Source organism: Physeter macrocephalus, chromosome 4 (genome assembly GCF_002837175.3).
Source record: "Physeter macrocephalus isolate SW-GA chromosome 4, ASM283717v5, whole genome shotgun sequence".
NCBI classification, from domain to species: Eukaryota; Metazoa; Chordata; class Mammalia; order Artiodactyla; family Physeteridae; genus Physeter; species Physeter macrocephalus.
In genome coordinates, this window is record NC_041217.1 from 129,246,470 (window position 1) to 129,263,969 (window position 17,500).

At 40.2% G+C, this 17,500-nt stretch overlaps 1 protein-coding gene across 2 annotated transcripts in view; it reads right to left on the reverse strand.

The window, feature by feature from the left end:
• Positions 1-17,500, reverse strand: part of CACHD1 (cache domain containing 1) — a 217,369-nt gene that overhangs the window by 142,565 nt on the left and 57,304 nt on the right. The window contains exon 1 of one of the 2 annotated variants that reach the window (XM_028489306.2): positions 6,442-6,463. The exons of the other annotated variant lie outside the window; for it this stretch is intronic. The gene's annotated coding sequence lies outside the window, so the exon portion shown is untranslated. Of the gene's footprint in view, positions 1-6,441; positions 6,464-17,500 lie in introns of those variants that run through there. 2 annotated transcript variants of the gene reach the window in all.

Genomic DNA, 17,500 nt, shown 5'->3' on the forward strand with positions numbered 1-17,500 from the left:
TGTAAATTCTTTGACAACTGGTCCATGCCATGATTCCTCAGCACATTGCATGGTACATAGTAAACATAAATAAGCGTGTGTGTATCCATTAATCTAGGCATTAAGTCATACAGATGGTCAGTTTGGTTGATTACTCAACCAGCTAGCAAAAAAAGGGAACAAAGTATCCTTTCTCTTTAAGATAAAAAAAACTTCCCCTTTTCTCAACAATCTATTAATAGAGTCTTCCCCCCTCACCTCTGTTTTTCCTTCCCTGTCCTCTTCAGGCTCTGAGTATATACACACACACACACAGTCCCTTGGATACTTCAAGTTTGCAAAAGAACTCAAATTATGAACTCCTTAGTCTGATGGTATTTAACTTACCCTTCAAACCAACATGAGCTCTGAGTAGCAAGCAAGAAAGCTTGTGGAGAGTCACAAATCGGTGACAAGGGTCACCTTTACAAAGGGTTGCCAGTTTTGGCCCTCTCTATCTCTCAAAAGAAATTACAGGGAAAAAGGAACAGCCTGCAGTCTGATTTAGCAGGGAAAATCTAAAGCAATAATCTCAGCAAGCAAAGTTTCTAGTCTTGATCACTTGATTTCCTGTTGTAGCATTTAAACCAGGAGAGCCAGTGAGTAAATAGGAACCGAGAGAACAAAGACAGGCATAACAAGATGGAAACACTTCCCTAAATGCAATAAAGCTTCTGAAGGGTTACTGAATTGTTGTTGTTGTTGTTGTGCTTGGGCTTTCAAAGGAGGTAAGAGGGGAAAAGGCAAGTAAATCAGTTCCACATGTTGGAAAGACTCAGCCTTTTAGCCAATGTAACTTGACTATAATATTCATGACAATGCACATGGAAACCTCTCAGAAATGGAAAGCTGACTTGCCCAAACGCTTTGCAGATGGGGCCAGATTTCCACTCCCCTACTTCCACTCTCCTAACTCTTAATTTCCTCACTCCCTAAACTCCAGATCTCCATTAAGGCTTTTTAAATTTCACCTTGAAGGAAAAAAAAAAAGGAGGGGTAGTTAAATGGCTATGCATTTATTCTTGGAGGAAGGCACTTCAAGTATATAAGCCTTCAATATTCAGTGTTCTGTGCCTGCTGCAAACCCACACAAACGCTCAGGTCCTCGGGAATCCATCCATTAAGGACAAAGGGAACTGGAAACCCTGAAATGCTTAGCCTTCCAGATGTAAATGACAGTGTTTAATTAATAACTCAAGTTAATCAATCACATCCTTTCTGATAGAATCAGAAACCATGTAAAATAGGCTCCATATTCTTAAGGAGCTCATTCTCTAGCTGGGATAAGAAATGAAAGATTAAGAAGTAAGGATGAACAGTGAACAGTGCAATGCAGGCTCCGGATGAACTCAGGATGTTTGGCGCAGACCCAATGTGCTGCCAGAGTTCGTGGGGGGCTGGGGAGCAGGACTCTGAAGAGATGGGCTTGGGCTTGAATTTGAGGTCAGGTTTAAATAGGAAAAAAAAGAAAAAGAGCTTAAGTGACAGCATTTCAGAGCATTCACAGAGAGGGTTTGTCACATAGTACTAAACACAAAGTACTAAGTATTCAATATTTGGGGCCAGGCACTGTTCTACACACTAAAGATACAAAAAAGAGCGTAACAAAATCCCTGCCCATGTGGACCCTACATTCTAGATCCTTTGGCCTCAAGAAAACCCTTAAAAAGGACTTACTAAGCACTGGCCTGTGTACTTGGAAATGGGGTGTTCAAAGATAAGGAGATTGCTTCTTTCGTAGCAAAGATCACAATCTAGAGACAGACTCCACAGTCAGTAATCATGATACCAAGTCAGTTGCCTAAGGGAAGCTTTTGGAAATAAAACTGAACTCAATGGAATAGAAATGATGGTGCTAGACTGTGGAGGTTTTTCAAGCCAGGAAGAGGAGTTGGATTTTACACATATGGTAGGCACTGAGTAAACATTTTTTTGAATGAGTAAATGAATAAATGTGTACTTGCCAAGAAATAAAGAGCTGTTAGAAGGATTTTTAGCTGGGGAGTGACATGATGAAATAGGTGCTTTAAGAATGTTTATATTCCACATGCTCAGAGCCATGCACCCACTTCCCTCAACTGTTCCTAAGCCTTCTCACAAAGAAAAAAACCTAGTCCATTTAGAAGCCAGTTACTATCCCAAGGATCTGTGACAACTTTAGAAACCAAATGAACTGGATCATCTTTGATCCTTCAAATGACACTTGACCTTAACTGAAAGTTTCCCATTGTCATTATCTCCTTTGTAAAAATTATAAAATCCTCTGAGGGGCTGTTTTATTCAATTTAACCACCCCTACAGCACTTGCACAGAGCGATATTATGGAATGAGATGGAGAAATACTTGTTCAAAAAAATAATTTATATAAAAACAGCTTAATGAAAAACAACTGTTCAGGTTTAAAGCACAGTTGCGGGCTTCCCTGGTGGCGCAGTGGTTGAGAGTCCACCTGCCGATGCAGGGGATACAGGTTCGTGCCCCGGTCCGGATACAGGTTCGTGCCCCGGTCCGGGAAGATCCCACATGCCGCAGAGCGGCTAGGCCCGTGAGCCATGGCCGCTAAGCCTGAGCGTCCGGAGCCTGTGCTCCGCAACAGGAGAGGCCACAACAGTGAGAGGCCCGAGTACCGCAAAAAAAAAAAAAAAAAAAAAGCATCACAGTTGCAACGTTGCATTTTGAGTTAAGACTAGTTTTCTATTTTTTTTTAATATTTATTTTATTCATTTGGCTGTGCCGGATCTTAGTGGTGGCACGTGGGATCTTTGTTGAGGCATGTGTGCTCTAGTTCCCTGACCAGGGATGGAACCCGGGCTCCCTGCACTGGGAGCACGGAGTCTTAACCACTGGACGACCAGGGAAGTCCCGAAGACTGGTTCTCGACATTTCAAAATATGCTACTGGGAGTCTGTTTTGGATGGTTTTCAAATGAAATGTTCATTTATGCCATATCCAAATAGAGAGAATTTTTATAAGTTCAATTCTGGTTTATTCTTTTATTTAAAGTGATGCTTCATTAAGTGCAGAAACTATAAATCAAAATTTATCACAAAAGCTAATAATGTCAAATTGCAGCTCTGTATAAACTAGCTCTGTATAAATCAGCTATACGCCTGATGAAGGCATTAAGCCTCCCTAGGTCTAGTTTCCCTTACCTATGAAGTGGAAAACTGGGTTAGATTATATAAACCTTGGTGATCCTAAAATTTCCACTCTACTATTGTGCTAGAATCTTACTGAAGTATCAATTGCTAGACTTTTGAGAAGCTACTAATGCTAGGTCTTTCTGCCATATGAAATGGATACTTCAAGAAAATTATATTTGCTGGTGAAATTTGACTTAAATTGTTAAGAAAAATATTATAAACATATCTCTAAAACTTGTTGCAGGAGGAGAGGCCAAGTATTGAAGGGATGAATAGTTTAAGATGAAAATTTAAATAGAGAAAACCAGTCTTGAGAGTGGTGAGCATAAACGTGGACATTAACACGTGAAACCGAGCAGTTAGCCTTTCTGGAATAAATGTGATGCTAATATGATTACACAAATGTCTCCCAGGTCCTCCTCACTGTATCGTCTTTCAGGCTCTCACAGCCAGGGTGCCTGTCATGCATATCGAATACCATGGTAACAACCCTGCTGTAATGGCTCCAGCACGACATGCCATGATTCTCAGCAATAATCATTAACTCACATCTCAATGAACAATGAATGGCTCTCTGGGCTCAGATTCACAATATAATTTTAATGAATAAATGCTGGTTAAAATTATTTCTGCAAGTTTTTAGGGTTAAAAAAAATAGGAAGGTGAAAGGGAGTTTAAAAAAACAAAACAAAACAAATCCTCTATTACCAGCTGAGTGGCTGTGGAGAGGTTAGATGTGCACCAGTTCCTAATTTGTAAAACAGAGGCGACAATAATAGCGAGCTTATAGGTTTTTTGTGAGGTTCAGTGCTTGTATAGCACTTATTCCTTACATACAGTAAGAGCTCAGTAAGCAATAACTTTTAAAAATCCTTCAAAATGAACAACTATTCCTAGGAATAAAAAGTCATTTGAGGTTTCCTGTGTCCTCATCCCAATGTCAGGAGCTCTTCCAAATCAGCACTTCCGAAGCCTTCCATAGTGACAAGACTTATTAAAAACTCTATATTTTCAGGAAATGGCTTTCACATTAGCTCCCAGAGCCTTGACAAGCTTGGCTCCCAGGCTCAACAAAATGCCTTCTTCAAGTTTCTTTAGAAACCCACATGCAAGCTGGGTCCTTGAGAAAGTGACTTTCCCTTTGATTACTGATGACACTTGGTGGGGAATACCTGTCTGAGCACAGGCCAAATCTCTAGTTTACTAGAGTCTGCGGCTTTGTAAACATATGCCAAGGAGGCCAGAGGGGTAAATTCAAGTTGGGAAACACATCACAGAGATGCTGGTCCCTCCTGGCCTAGTATTGCTCAACAAACAGGGTTCCTGCAGGTACCAGGGGACGGAAGTAGTTCTAAAAATCCAACCTGCAGGTATTAAGCAAATAGGGGCTACAGGAGAGGGAGAAATGCAATAATTAGCTATGCCTCTAACAGAACCCAGAGGCTCATCTAGACACCTCCCCAGACCTACTCAAAAAGAGGCCAGAAGATTAAACCTCCTTTAGTGCCTTCACTGAATTATTTACTTTCACATGGTGTTGCAAGTATTTGTTTAGAAACACGAGTAGTGACCTCACAGAAGGCAATAACAACTCCTGCTCACCTGGAGAGGAGTGTGAGGACTGAGGTCCAGGCTTTGGAATCATCCAGACCTCAGCCGTCTCAGCTGTGTGACCAACACAAATTATTTAAACCTTCTGCGCGCCTAAGTTTCCTCATGGGAATTTAAGCAACATACCTCCAACCCCGTAGAGACAGAACAGAGTGATCATCACTACCTACTAGGCTTACAGTTAGAACTAAATGGAATGACAAGCTAGGACAGTGACTGACACATTGTTTTTGCCCAGTTAAGCATAGCTGGTATTAAAATTGTAATCATTTTCTGTGAATATCCAGCATCCAGTGTAATCACCATTAAATGTCCAATAAATGCTTAATGAATCAATAAAAGATTTGGTACTACTTCCTCATTTGACAGAAGAGGAAAGTAAGTCTCAAACACCGTATATGATAGGTCACAATCAGGGACAGGACCAAATGCTGGTTTCTCCTGGCTTTCAGTCATGCCGATTTCCTATGTAACTGTGCTGCATAATGAACTAAAAACTAAAACCTATTTTTTAAAATTTATTTTATTGATTTACAACGTATAGTTGATTTACAATGTATACATAGTTGATTTACAATGTATTAATTTCTGCTGTATAGCGAAGTGATTCAGTTATACATATATATACATTCTTTTTCATATTCTTTTCCATTATGCTTTATCAGAGGATATTGCATATAGTGCCCTGTGCTATACAGGAGGACCTTGTTGTTTATCCCTAAAACCTATTTATTTACCCTATAAAGCCAGAATGGGAAGGGAAAATATATTATCTAAAACAACTGAACAAGAAAAAAGCCAGAACCTCAAATTATTCTCCCCACCAAGCAAATATAAGTCTTGAGTTCCTGGAAAGGGGCATGGTATAGTCGAAAGAGCATGGGTTCTAGAAGCAAGGAAGTCAGACCATGGTCCTCAGCTCCACTACTTACTGTCGGGGTTGGAGGCATGTTGCTTAAATGTCCAAAGCCTCCATTTTCCTGCCTCTAAAAATGGGTGTAATAATATCCACCCTTGGGCAGTGACTGCTAATGGGAATAAGGTTTCTTTGGGGGATGATGAAAATGTTTTAAGATTATGGTGATGATTGCACAACTCTGGAAATATACTAAAAGCCATTGACTTATGCCCTTTCAATGGGTGACTTTATGTAATGTAAACTATACCTTCCTATGGTCATAGCTGTGAGGACCTGTTACTATCTATGTGATGAATATGATGAAGAACACATACTAGGTGCTCAATAACAGTTATACAATTTGGATTCCATCACTAAGATAGTGGTTATTAGACTTTATAGAGATACAAAACAAATCCGGCTTGCTTGTAATGAAATGCAGATTCCTGGGCCCCCGCCTCCAATAGATAAATGGGTCCACAAGCCCAGGGGAGGCCAATATGTGCGAGAATCATCAAGGTAGTTGTGATGGAGGTGGCCCATTAATCACTGTTTGAAAAGCCCTACACTAATGCACCTTTCAAATCCAAACACTTCCGTGAATCTCCTTGAAATATCAGTAATAGTCTCCCTATGTTGAATTTCTGTATAAATCCATATTTCCATAGACTATAAAGTACGGTCTGGTTAAAAGAAATATCTTTAAAAAAAAAAGAAAGAAAAGAAAAAAGAAGGAAAAAGAGGGAGGGAGAAGGAAAGAGAAATACTCACTCCCGCTGACCACTTAGAGGGGAAAAAAGGGGCATATTCCAAATCTTCAGTCACTGACAGCTGCTCTCCACTTGCAGCCACCGAATTCAGAATTAGAGATGAACTAATCTTTGGGTGGGGCTTCCTGGGAAGACAGGAGGAAGAAAAGAAGGAAGAAGCACTTGGATTTGCAATGTCTCTGCCTTACCACCACCCTGGGAGGTGTGCGTTGTTACAATCCCTGTTTTACCAAACAAGGAACTAACTAATGAATGAAAAGGCAGCTTCCTTCAGAGCCACACAACCAATCCACACAGGGTGGGGTTACTTTCCCACAACTCTAGGCTTCCCTGGAGGCCATGGCTCAAATCTGGGATCAAGATTTCTTGGTTCCTCAAACTGCTACAACCGCTGGTGAGCTTCCTTTGTCCAACCTTTTCAGCTAAATGTTCTGGAAGGGCTCACCTTCCCAACGTAGCCCAGCTCAGTTTTCTGTCACTGAGCACAGACTATGGGCTGGCTCTGGACGAAGTGATGCTAAGACAGCCCCATCCTTCAAGAGCTGACGGTGCAAAGGAGAACAGGGAGGTGTAAGCAGATGTGCAGAAGCTGTAGACAGTAGCCAGCGTGAGGAAGGCACACCTGAACCAAACACAACACAAAGTTACCTGGACCCTTGTTCTCAGCATTCAGCAGAGAATATTAAGGCCTAATGTGCAGAGCAGGGGAGATAGTGGGAAGGTTGGCTGGTTTGTTTTTTGGCCTGGGGTTCATATTCATCAAAACCCCCAAACCTGTATGTTTGATCTTCTCCTAATGAGACTTTATACACAGTCACAGACAGAAAGTGACAAAATGAAAAGAAAAAGGTATTGATCATACAACTTTGAACTTGTATCCCATTAACATAACACATCACGCATGCACAATATTCTCTAAATTCATGCTTTAAAAATAAATAACGGAAATTAGCTCAGAAATGCACAATTACGCTGTATAAGAGTTAATTTGTTAAACAGATACATTTAAAATATAACAGCATTGGTAACTGTTTGGCATTTCTTCATTTATTAATACACTGCTTCAAAACTGGAGTTGAGTTGGACAGCTCTCAGGCTCTGGAAGGCCCAGCTACTGTTAATACACATGGTTGATCCAAAGCTATCCGGGTATTTGCATTATTCCTCATCTATAGCAACCACAGCCCAGTGTCTGCAAGGCCTGATTTTGGAGCTCTGTTCAGAATGCCACCTCTCATACTCATATAACTGCCCTCACCCTGCCACATTCATCTCTCATTCACACCCTGCCTCTTAACATACTGATAAACATACACAAATTCTCTTACTGTTATCTACCTCTTCTACTATTAATACCACCACTGCCACTTTTCTCCTCCTCTTCCTCATTGCAACCTTTCAGGATAAGAAAAATAAGCCTCATTTTTTAAGATGAGGAATCAGACAGAGCTAGTAAAAGTGGCAGAGCGAGATTTGAACTCAGATGTGTCTGACTCTAGGGCCAAGGCTCTTGGCACTTCCAGGCCCAAACTCTCTAATAGCTTCCCAATCATTTCAGAGTAAAAGCTCAAGTCCTTTTCCTGGTTCCAAAGCCCCTACCTACATCCTGTTCACCCTTTGACTTCTCTCCTGCCCTCTCCCCAGTCTCAGTCTGCTCCACACTGGCCTCCAGGTTGCTACTTAGACCTGTTGAGCAATTTCCAGCCACAGGGCCTTTGTACTTCCTGCTCCCCCTTCTTGAAAAACATTGTCTTTGGATGTACTTGCTCCCTCCTGCCTCTGGAGTTCTGCTCAAATACTATTTTACACAAGATAGCGACCCCAGTAGCTCTTGTCACATCTCACATGTCTTATGTTTTACTCTTTGCTGTCTGTCTTCCCCTGTTGGTATGCATGTTACATGAGCACAGGGACTTTATTTCTTCCCCCCTGTCCCAGTACCTAGAACCACTCAGTTAATGAATTCATGAGAGGGGCATAAGTTGTACACACACCATGAGAGAAACATACCCCACTGGGAATTCATAACACAGGGAATCATTCAAAGGGGTGGCCTCCCCCGCCTAGAATGCATTTTACCACTAACTTTCTCAATAAATTCCTCACTAAGGCTCGCCTTAATTTTTCACCTCCACGGAAAGTCTTTCCTGATCTCTCTGCAAGGGGGATATCCCACTATTCTAACACTTAACAAAACACACTGCAATTATTTGTTTACATAGCTCCTCCCCACCCCTGATACCTTGTGAGTTTCTAGAAGACAAGGACAGATTCTCATTCATCTTTGAATTCCCAGCACATAGTAGGCATGTTGTTGTTGACTGCATGGTATAATGCTACCTTCTAATATGCCCCAGAGAAACTGTCAGTATTTAGGCAGCACTATGAGGTCTGGCATTAAGGAAAATCATAACAGGGAAGATTCTCCAGTCACAGAGAGCAGTATCACCAACGAAGCTCATCAGTGTATAAGCATACTCGGCCTGCACTAGTGTAGCAAACAGTTTTCTCTGTTTGAACAACAAAGAGACATCGGGGGTAATAAGCAAATTAACAAGCTGAGAATCATTCTGAATGCATCTCCACAGATATGAGTTCTGCCAGAGTTCATTTTCTTGTTGACCTTGTTTACCTCTCCAAAATAAGTTCTTCAAGGCGGTCTCCTTTGTAACTGTTCCTTCAAGGAGGTCTCCTTTGTAATTGTTCCAGTTCTCTCTCACGCCAATTTGCATTTTTACAGCGGGTATATACATTCTCCTCCACCCCAAGTCACTAATGAAAAGCAAAGGGGCAGTAGAAGGCAGAGGTATTTGCTAGGCATCAAGGCACTTACTAGGATTTAGCTCCTGACAAATTAGATGTTTGCCTGGATTCCTCCCTTCTCAATCTCCAACCCTAATAAATAATCAGAAAGATCCATACACAAAAGGTGGGCAGGTGAACATTTCACTCATGGCAGAAGAACTGCATTAGAATGCAGTGCACTGGGTTCCCCGTAGCTGTCTGATTTTCAGATCTCTGCTGTGTTTCCTCTCAGAGGGGTCTGGGGCAGGCATCAAATAGGGTGCTTTTCATTTTGTCCACAAGGCATTAATTCCAAGTTTAAGGAATGAAGCCAGTGGAGAAACATTCCATGCAACGACTAGACTTGCTTTGCATTATAAAACTAGCTGAATGTGATACACGATTAGTTGCCAGTAAGGTTTCCTAAAATTATTTTAAGAATGAGAAAAAGGGAAGAAGTATTTGTTTTACTTAATTCTTCTTTCCTAGAAAGAAGATAGGGTGAGCTTATTCACTCCAATTAACTGTTCAAGAAAAGAGGTGACCCATTAATAATGGTGGGAAAAAAAAATCTGTATTGCCGTTTACCCTCACTATGTAAAAAAGGCTAGAGGCCTGTCTTACTTTATATCTTCACTATTTTTAAACTTGGTCTTTCTCTAATTAACTTTGCCCCCCAGACGTATACATAGGGATTTCAAAGATCTTGTCAATGACCTTGATTTTCATCTCAAAAGTCATTTCTTAAAGCTAAGTTTTCACCTATCATTTAAAAGTTGCTTGTCTTAAACCTCTAGGAAGGAATGTTGAGATTCATCGTGCAGGCAAGACTGGGAAAAGTCAAATGGCCCTGGGGAATGCTAAATCGTTCGGCGCCAGCCGAAGCACCCAGTGTTCTTCCAATTAAACTACAGGGAAAAATGCTGAACACCATTTTAAGTTTGCGAGGAAGAGTTCTGTGCTACCAGATCCTGACCACAAAGGACACCTGACTCTTTTATTGTCAGGCACTGTGCCACTTCAGGAGACAACAAACGGTCCTAATTACAGAATCGTATCAATGTTATTCTGAAAGGCATCTTTTTTCCTTTTTGTTTTTATTCTAGCCAATCAATCCTTATCAATCGTAAATAATGACAAGGATGAGAAAGCAAGGTTTGGGCAAAATCATGGAGAACCTAAAAGCAAGGCTGTGAAGGATTGGAAGTAATAAGGAACCTTTAAATTAATGTTACAGGGCAGGGGAATGAATTGATCAGATCTGGGCCTGAAGTAGAATAATTTGGCAATGAGAGTATAGCCCGTTATTAGCAAATTAGATCATAATATCGTGTCGAACATGCACATTAGGGTCAAAAGCTGTTGTGGATTCAAATCCCAGCTCTGCCAATTACTAGCAGAGTAGCCCAGGGCACATTACCTAACCCCTAAGTCTCCCCTCTGCCCCCTGATTTCCTACTTCATGGGACTATTGTTATTAATTAGATTTTATTAATTGTATTAGTATGCATTCATAAGATAATTCATTTACCTAACACAATAGCCGGCACATAGTAAGTAGTCAATAAATGATAACTTTTGTTGTTGCTAATGTAATATACCAAAAAGGGGGGCAGGGAAGGAGAGAGAGAGATGGAGGGCTAGAGTAAGATGGTTCTAGAACTGAAAGAAGGAAAATGGATACAAGGGGCATTTTTGAGCTCTCAGTTGCTGCTTGGCTATGGAGTATTGAGAGATGCATTAAAAATGCCAATGAAGGGACTTCCCTGGTGGTCCAGTGATTAAGACTCAGCACTCTCAATGCAGGGGGCCCGGGTTCGATCCCTGATCAGGGAACTAGATCTCGCGTGCCGCAAATAAAGATCCCGCACATCAATGAAGATCCTGCGTGCCACAACTAAGACCTGGCACAGCCAAATAAGTAACTAAATATTTTTTTAAATGCCAAAGAAATTTGAAAGCTGGGTAATTACAGGACCAGCAATGATAGGTTTCATTTTTAGTATTAGTTTTACCTAAACAAAATGAAAAAAAAAAGAGAGAGAAGCAATATTCTCTACAATCACTGCAAAGGCAGAAAAAATTAAAAGCATAGCTCCTGAAAGTTATCCCATCCTTTTCAAACAGATAGGGTACAAACATTAGGCAATTTCTTTTAGAAAAGGGGTTTTTCAAGAAAAATTCATGGAATTTAATTTAAAACATTTTTTGGAAGCACATGTAACATACTCTTTTACATAAGTAAGCACTAAGACTATAGACTCATGAATTCAGATCCCCCTTTCCCCATGCATAACTGATACTTAGGACAGCATGCAACTAGAATACAATATTGCCCAACGAAAGGCAGGAACGCATGGTGAGAAAATATAGGTATGATTTTTTTTTAATGTCAGATGTCAGCATTGTAAAATAAATCCAAGAGCCTCCTATTTAATTCCCTTGCCATTAAATTAGGGGAATACTTATTAGAATATTTTTTAAAAGGAAAAAAAATGATATGTGATTACAAATATCAATGTCAAGAAAGTTATTCTTGAATACTAATAATAGTAGTAATAATCCTGCTTCTTGTCAGAGATTCCACAAAAATGTTTATAGTACATACACTACATCTCGTTGTGTCCACAAAAGTAAAGCACTCATTTTAACAAAGCAATAAACCTAGGGAAAAAAACCTTTTTTTTCCAACAAAAGAAATTCTCCTCTGGTCATTTGACTTTATAAACTTTAAACAAAAAAATAAAAAAGGGGTAGAGTGATTAACCTCCAGAGACAAAACTAATAATTTATTTCAAAGTAAATCTCTGCTGTGGTATTATTCAGAAGGATTCTATTTATATTAACTTCATGATTTAGGACATCCCCATGCTGATCAAATATATAATGTCATCTTCATTAAAAATAATTAAGATTCCCTAGGCAGACACTCACACTTGAAATGGGGGGGGGGGGAAATCTCAATTTTTTATGCCACTGCAAGGTTTTCTAAAACTCATTCATATTTAATTTTTAAGGATGCTTTGCAGCACATTAAATATTTAAGTCAGAGGGATTTCAAACCAGAATGCTAAATGTCATCCTATTCCTCCAAAATACTTCTTATTTCATTTGCAGTAAATTAGCTGGACCTCCCTTCAGAAACAGGAAAGAAAAAAAAAAAAAACAACGGTCTTGAAAACTTAACTCATATTAGGACATTGAGATAATAATACCTATCTACATAATTAGACAATGTAAGAGATTGGATTTTAAATACCTGGCTTATTAAGTAATGTAGAATTCTGAAGTAGTGCAGCTCACGTTATAAATGGAGATAATCTTTCAGAAACTCACCCCCCTCTCCTTTCCAGAATTCATTCTGCATCATGCAACATACATTAACATACAGAACAGACGTGATAAGTCAGCAGTAGCAGAGGCACTGAGGTTCCAACAGTACTGGGCCAATTAGCAATACAAGATGACAACTGAGAAACAGGGCTCACCGTCAGACCCTCATTAAGAAGGGGTCTTAGCAAACCCATTTTGATTTCTGTAAGGATTTAGTAATTATAAGGTCACAGAGCATGGGGTAGTCAGTGTTTGCCGACCCCCACTACAAGAAATCAGACAGTCTTTTTATATGTTTGTATACTCATCCTAATATTATAAGGGACAGTAAAATCTGCTTTACTTTTAAACAGAAAGGAAATCGGTTTTAAATGATGATGAAAAGGAGAATAAAGGTATAAAGGAAAAAAAAAAGGAAGAAGAGAAAATCTCCAAGACTCAGAGAATCTATTAAACTGGACAGCGTCAGGTCAAAATTCGGTTCCTCCAGATCTTAAAAACTTGACAAGTGCCACAGCACAAAATGATTTCACAACAGCACTGTATGAAAATGTATTCACCCTGTTACCACACAAAACACATGATCATGAGGCTTCCCCAAGAAAGGCAGGAAGGGGCACTGCAGATTTGCTGTGATGGCTCCAATCAAGGGGAATCTACTGGCTTCACAAAGTTAGGGTAATGAAAGGCAAAAAGCACAATTCAGACATGCCAGCAAGAGTTACTACCATGCTGATGAACATGGTTTATTTGTGTTTTACATTAGAATTAGAAAAGTGAGAAGTTGTACTGATTTCATGTTAACTTACCAATCTTTTCAGTTTCCCTGGACCTCCACCCAAAGTATCCTTTCAATAAGAAATTAAAGGTTTGGGGGGGTCTCTTGCCAGCAAAGAAATAAAGAAAAGTCAGCAAGAAGTGCTGTCCAGATGTCACATGGTCTGCACTCAAGAATTCTGACTTTGGGGTATCTTTGATCTGTAGAGATGAGAAGGTAGACAGAGAAACAGCGTCCCACTCCTTGAATGCAAGGAGATCTGCATCTGTCCGAACCCTGCTCCACTGTTCTCTGCTCACCCATTTTATGCCATTTAAGAAGAATCAAGTTATTTTTTTGACCAATTTTGCCAAAGATGTCCTTAGAAAACAAAGCCATCTCTAACTCCCTATGTTGTTCTTTCCTTCTACCCAACAAGAACAATCAGGAAGGATCTCCACACCAAAGGTTTAACAAATGTCTAGAAAAGTTCCACTTATTAACCCACTCATGATTCTCTGGCTAAATGATGCATGTGGTCGTCCTTTCCCTGAAAGTTTTGTGAAAGAATAGTGGTAATAAATTGAGGCCTGTATTCTACCACCCAGTGATGTAAACCCAAACCAGAGGCTGTCAGGGAAGGAAGAGGGCATGAAGAAATGGTCTCCACAGGAGCTGGGGCTCTCAAATAACTGGGCTCCAGACACCCAGAAGGAAAAGAACAGGTTTCTGACTTACATGGGAAAAAAATAAACCTGGACAGTTTTTGCATTCGCAGGAATGGGAAATTGCTTCACTTCATCAATTTTGAAACTTGAACTTAATTGCTCCTTTCCCTAGTGCCCTCCTTCCACCCCCAGTCTCCCTAAACTTTAGAGTCTAAAAGAAACCCTGTTACAGAACTGTCAGCCCTCTCAGGACGTTGCAAATTCCAAAACAAGTCAGAGCAGGCTGGAACTTTTTCTTCCAGGAATAACATTGTTATTAACTACTTTTGTTTGTCTCTTTCTCAAACCACTTTAAAAAAAAAAGTCATGAAGTCCTCACGGTCCCCATAGACATGGGTAGACATGAATCACTTCTTACCATTTTTCACCACTGAAAGATGAATGAAAAAGAAAGGGGCCGCTGAGAGGAGAAACCACCCATAACTTGGAATCCCACATGCTCCGTAAGTATGGCTCAGGAACCCCTACCATGCTGTCTTAAAAATAAAAAGACACAACAGTTTACACAGTCTCTATGAGAGGTGGCCACCATTGCAGTTATGCCCATCTTATGGGTATATATGCCCAGATGCGTGGGTTCTGAGGGGCTTGCCTAACTGAGTTGAGTTCAAACGCAAACTCCCATCTTCTGACCCTAAATCCCAGGAAGCTTCACAGTCTATACATCGAATAAAGCACCGCTAAGGCAGGTTTTTATTTGGCCCTATTAGTAGCACTAATGCAGATGCCATTCTTTCTAGTTCTTAGATCATCTCTTCATTCAAAAGCAGTAACAGGGACTTCCCTGGTGGCGCAGTGGTTAAGAATCCGCCTGCCAATGCGGGGGACACGGGTTCGAGCCCTGGTCCGGTAAGATCCCACATGCCGCGAAGCAACTAAGCCCGTGCGCCACAACTACTGAGCCTGCGCTCTAGAGCCCGATAAATAAATGAAAAAAAAAAAAAGATGATTCTTTAAAAAAAAAAAAAAAAGCAGTAACAATTTAAAAAAGCACACACCAAGAACAAAAACATTGTTGCTTACATTTCTAAGATTCTTGTAACTACGTGAAAATTGAGTTGCTATAAAATGAAATTTTAAAATTATTTTACAAGTATCATTAAGTGGGGAATTTCCTGGCGGCCCAGTGGTTACGGATCGGGCTCAATCCCTGGTTGGGGAACTAAGATCCCACAAGCCATGTGCCCCCCCACCCCCTCAAATACAGTCATAATGAAATTCAGAAACACAAAGTGAAACAGTACAGAATGAAATGAGGATGAAATAAAAAAATTTTTTTAAGTATCACTAAATGATAATAAAATTAGTAGTGGTCAGTGGTCTGTCTACTTAAAAGGGCTCTCCGCCCTCCTCTTCCCTTCTGCATACAGGTCCTTCCGTGTAATCTCACAGGCAGGCTGAAGAATGCAGTGTTGCCATTACCTAAAGAAAACCCAGAGTGTCCAGAGAGATCGAATCAGTTAAAGTGCACTGCACATGTGGGATTAATTAGGTGGAGATGACCTTTATATTTAGGAGAACACTGAAATGCCAGCCAGCCCCCTTAATGTCTGACCTATATCTGAAACTCAAGAACGGCAATAATTCTAAAGATTTAAGCACTTCAGGCTACTGTATTTGGTAATCAGTAATACAGTGGGATAGAAAAGAAGCCAGGAGAGGGAGGTAAGTGAGCTGCACTGAGAACCAGGATGTCAAAACTGGACAAGATTTTTCAGAGCTTCTAATCTGACGCACTTATCATAAAGGGGAGGAAAAGAGTGTCCGGGTAAGTTATTAGTTTTCCAATTTGGGGTGAATATCTAGTTGACATTCCTTGACTGTGTATTAATCATTGAGAGATTTTTCGCGATCTCTGACATTTTAAACCCTTGGAGGGTATTTTTATTGCCTCTGTCTCTGATGGGGAATACTAATTTCTCAATGCCATTCTTGACAGGAGACCTAATATACCAAACTTTTTTTGCCGAGATTTACAGGAATTTTATAAGAATTACGAAGGAGAATACAAAAGAATATTACAATTTTATAATATGACAATATTTGTTATCTGCAAAGAGAAATGAGTCAGGAGACAGACGTTTGCTGAGACAGTGCACTGGTGGTGGTGTTACGGATGCACCAGATACACAGCATACAGCAAAGCAAGCTCTTCTTTGACATAAAGTTCAAATCCTGCCTCTCCCCTCACTAGTAATGCAACCTTGGGCTAGTTACTTGGCCATTCTTGCTCAATGTCCTCATTTGCAAAGTAGGAACAATAAGTCTCTCATCCATGGGATTGCTGTATTAAAAAAAACAACAACAACAAAAACCAATACATGGAAAGCAATAAGTAGACAGGAATATAATAAGCATAATAAATACAGCTATAATGACCACCACCACCTCTACCACCATCAGTGTCTTTGGTTCCACAGTTTTTCCTACATTGAACATATGTTATTTTTGTAATTTAAATACATGATTAAAAATATTTCAAGGATGATTTCTCCCCTAATTCTGCTTTTCAGTTATTCTTACAATACAGAAAGTCATCTCCAGAACTTTTCTAGAACCCTCTTTGGATTTTGGTAATGAACTACAAGCTGTCATTTCTCTCATAAATTCAGTTAGGTAGGTAGGCAAACACAGTGTATTTAAAAGTACTTTTTACATAGTTAGGTGCTAAACAGTATGTTATTCCTATGCCTGTCCCATGAACTAGGAAACAGGCCAATGATATGAACAATATCATGCAGTCAAAGCTTAAAAACCCAATGTACGGTGCTATATGATCTTGAACATAGAGCCAAATATGACAAAACACTACAGTGAGCTTGCTTCTGGAGAAAGGTGAAAATCTTCCTACACATAAATTATTCACACAAGTCAATATCTGTTGTTATTATTTATCATTATTCAAATGGTAAAATAATCTAGAGCTGTTCAAAGCTGCTCCTCCTTTCAGCTACAACAGCACAGATAGTTTCATTGAAAATATGTAAAAACAAAACAAAAAAGTCAGCAAAACCTTTACAAGCCTTTTCAGACCCCGGCACCATTTACATCACAAAGTTCAACAATTATGAGAAGCTGGAATGCTTGTGTTTCATTATACTAGCAAAACCAAGAATAAAGCATGGAATAATTTCCAGATGGTGTCTTTTTTTGTACAGATTTTCAATTCAACATTGTTCTGAAAGCGTTAGTCATCTGAACACAGAGCTGTAACCATTCTATGCAAGAATCTCGTTCTTGAATAAAGACTCATATACTGCATTTACTGAGTTTTCTAGTCATTAGAAAGAGAGCAAGAGGGCTTCCCTGGTGGCGCAGTGGTTTAGAGTCCGCCTGCCGATGCAGGGGACGCGGGTTCGCGCCCCGGTCCGGGAAGATCCCACATGCCGCGGAGCGGCTGGGCCCGTGAGCCATGGCCGCTGGGCCTGCACGTCCAGAGCCTGTGCTCCGCAACGGGA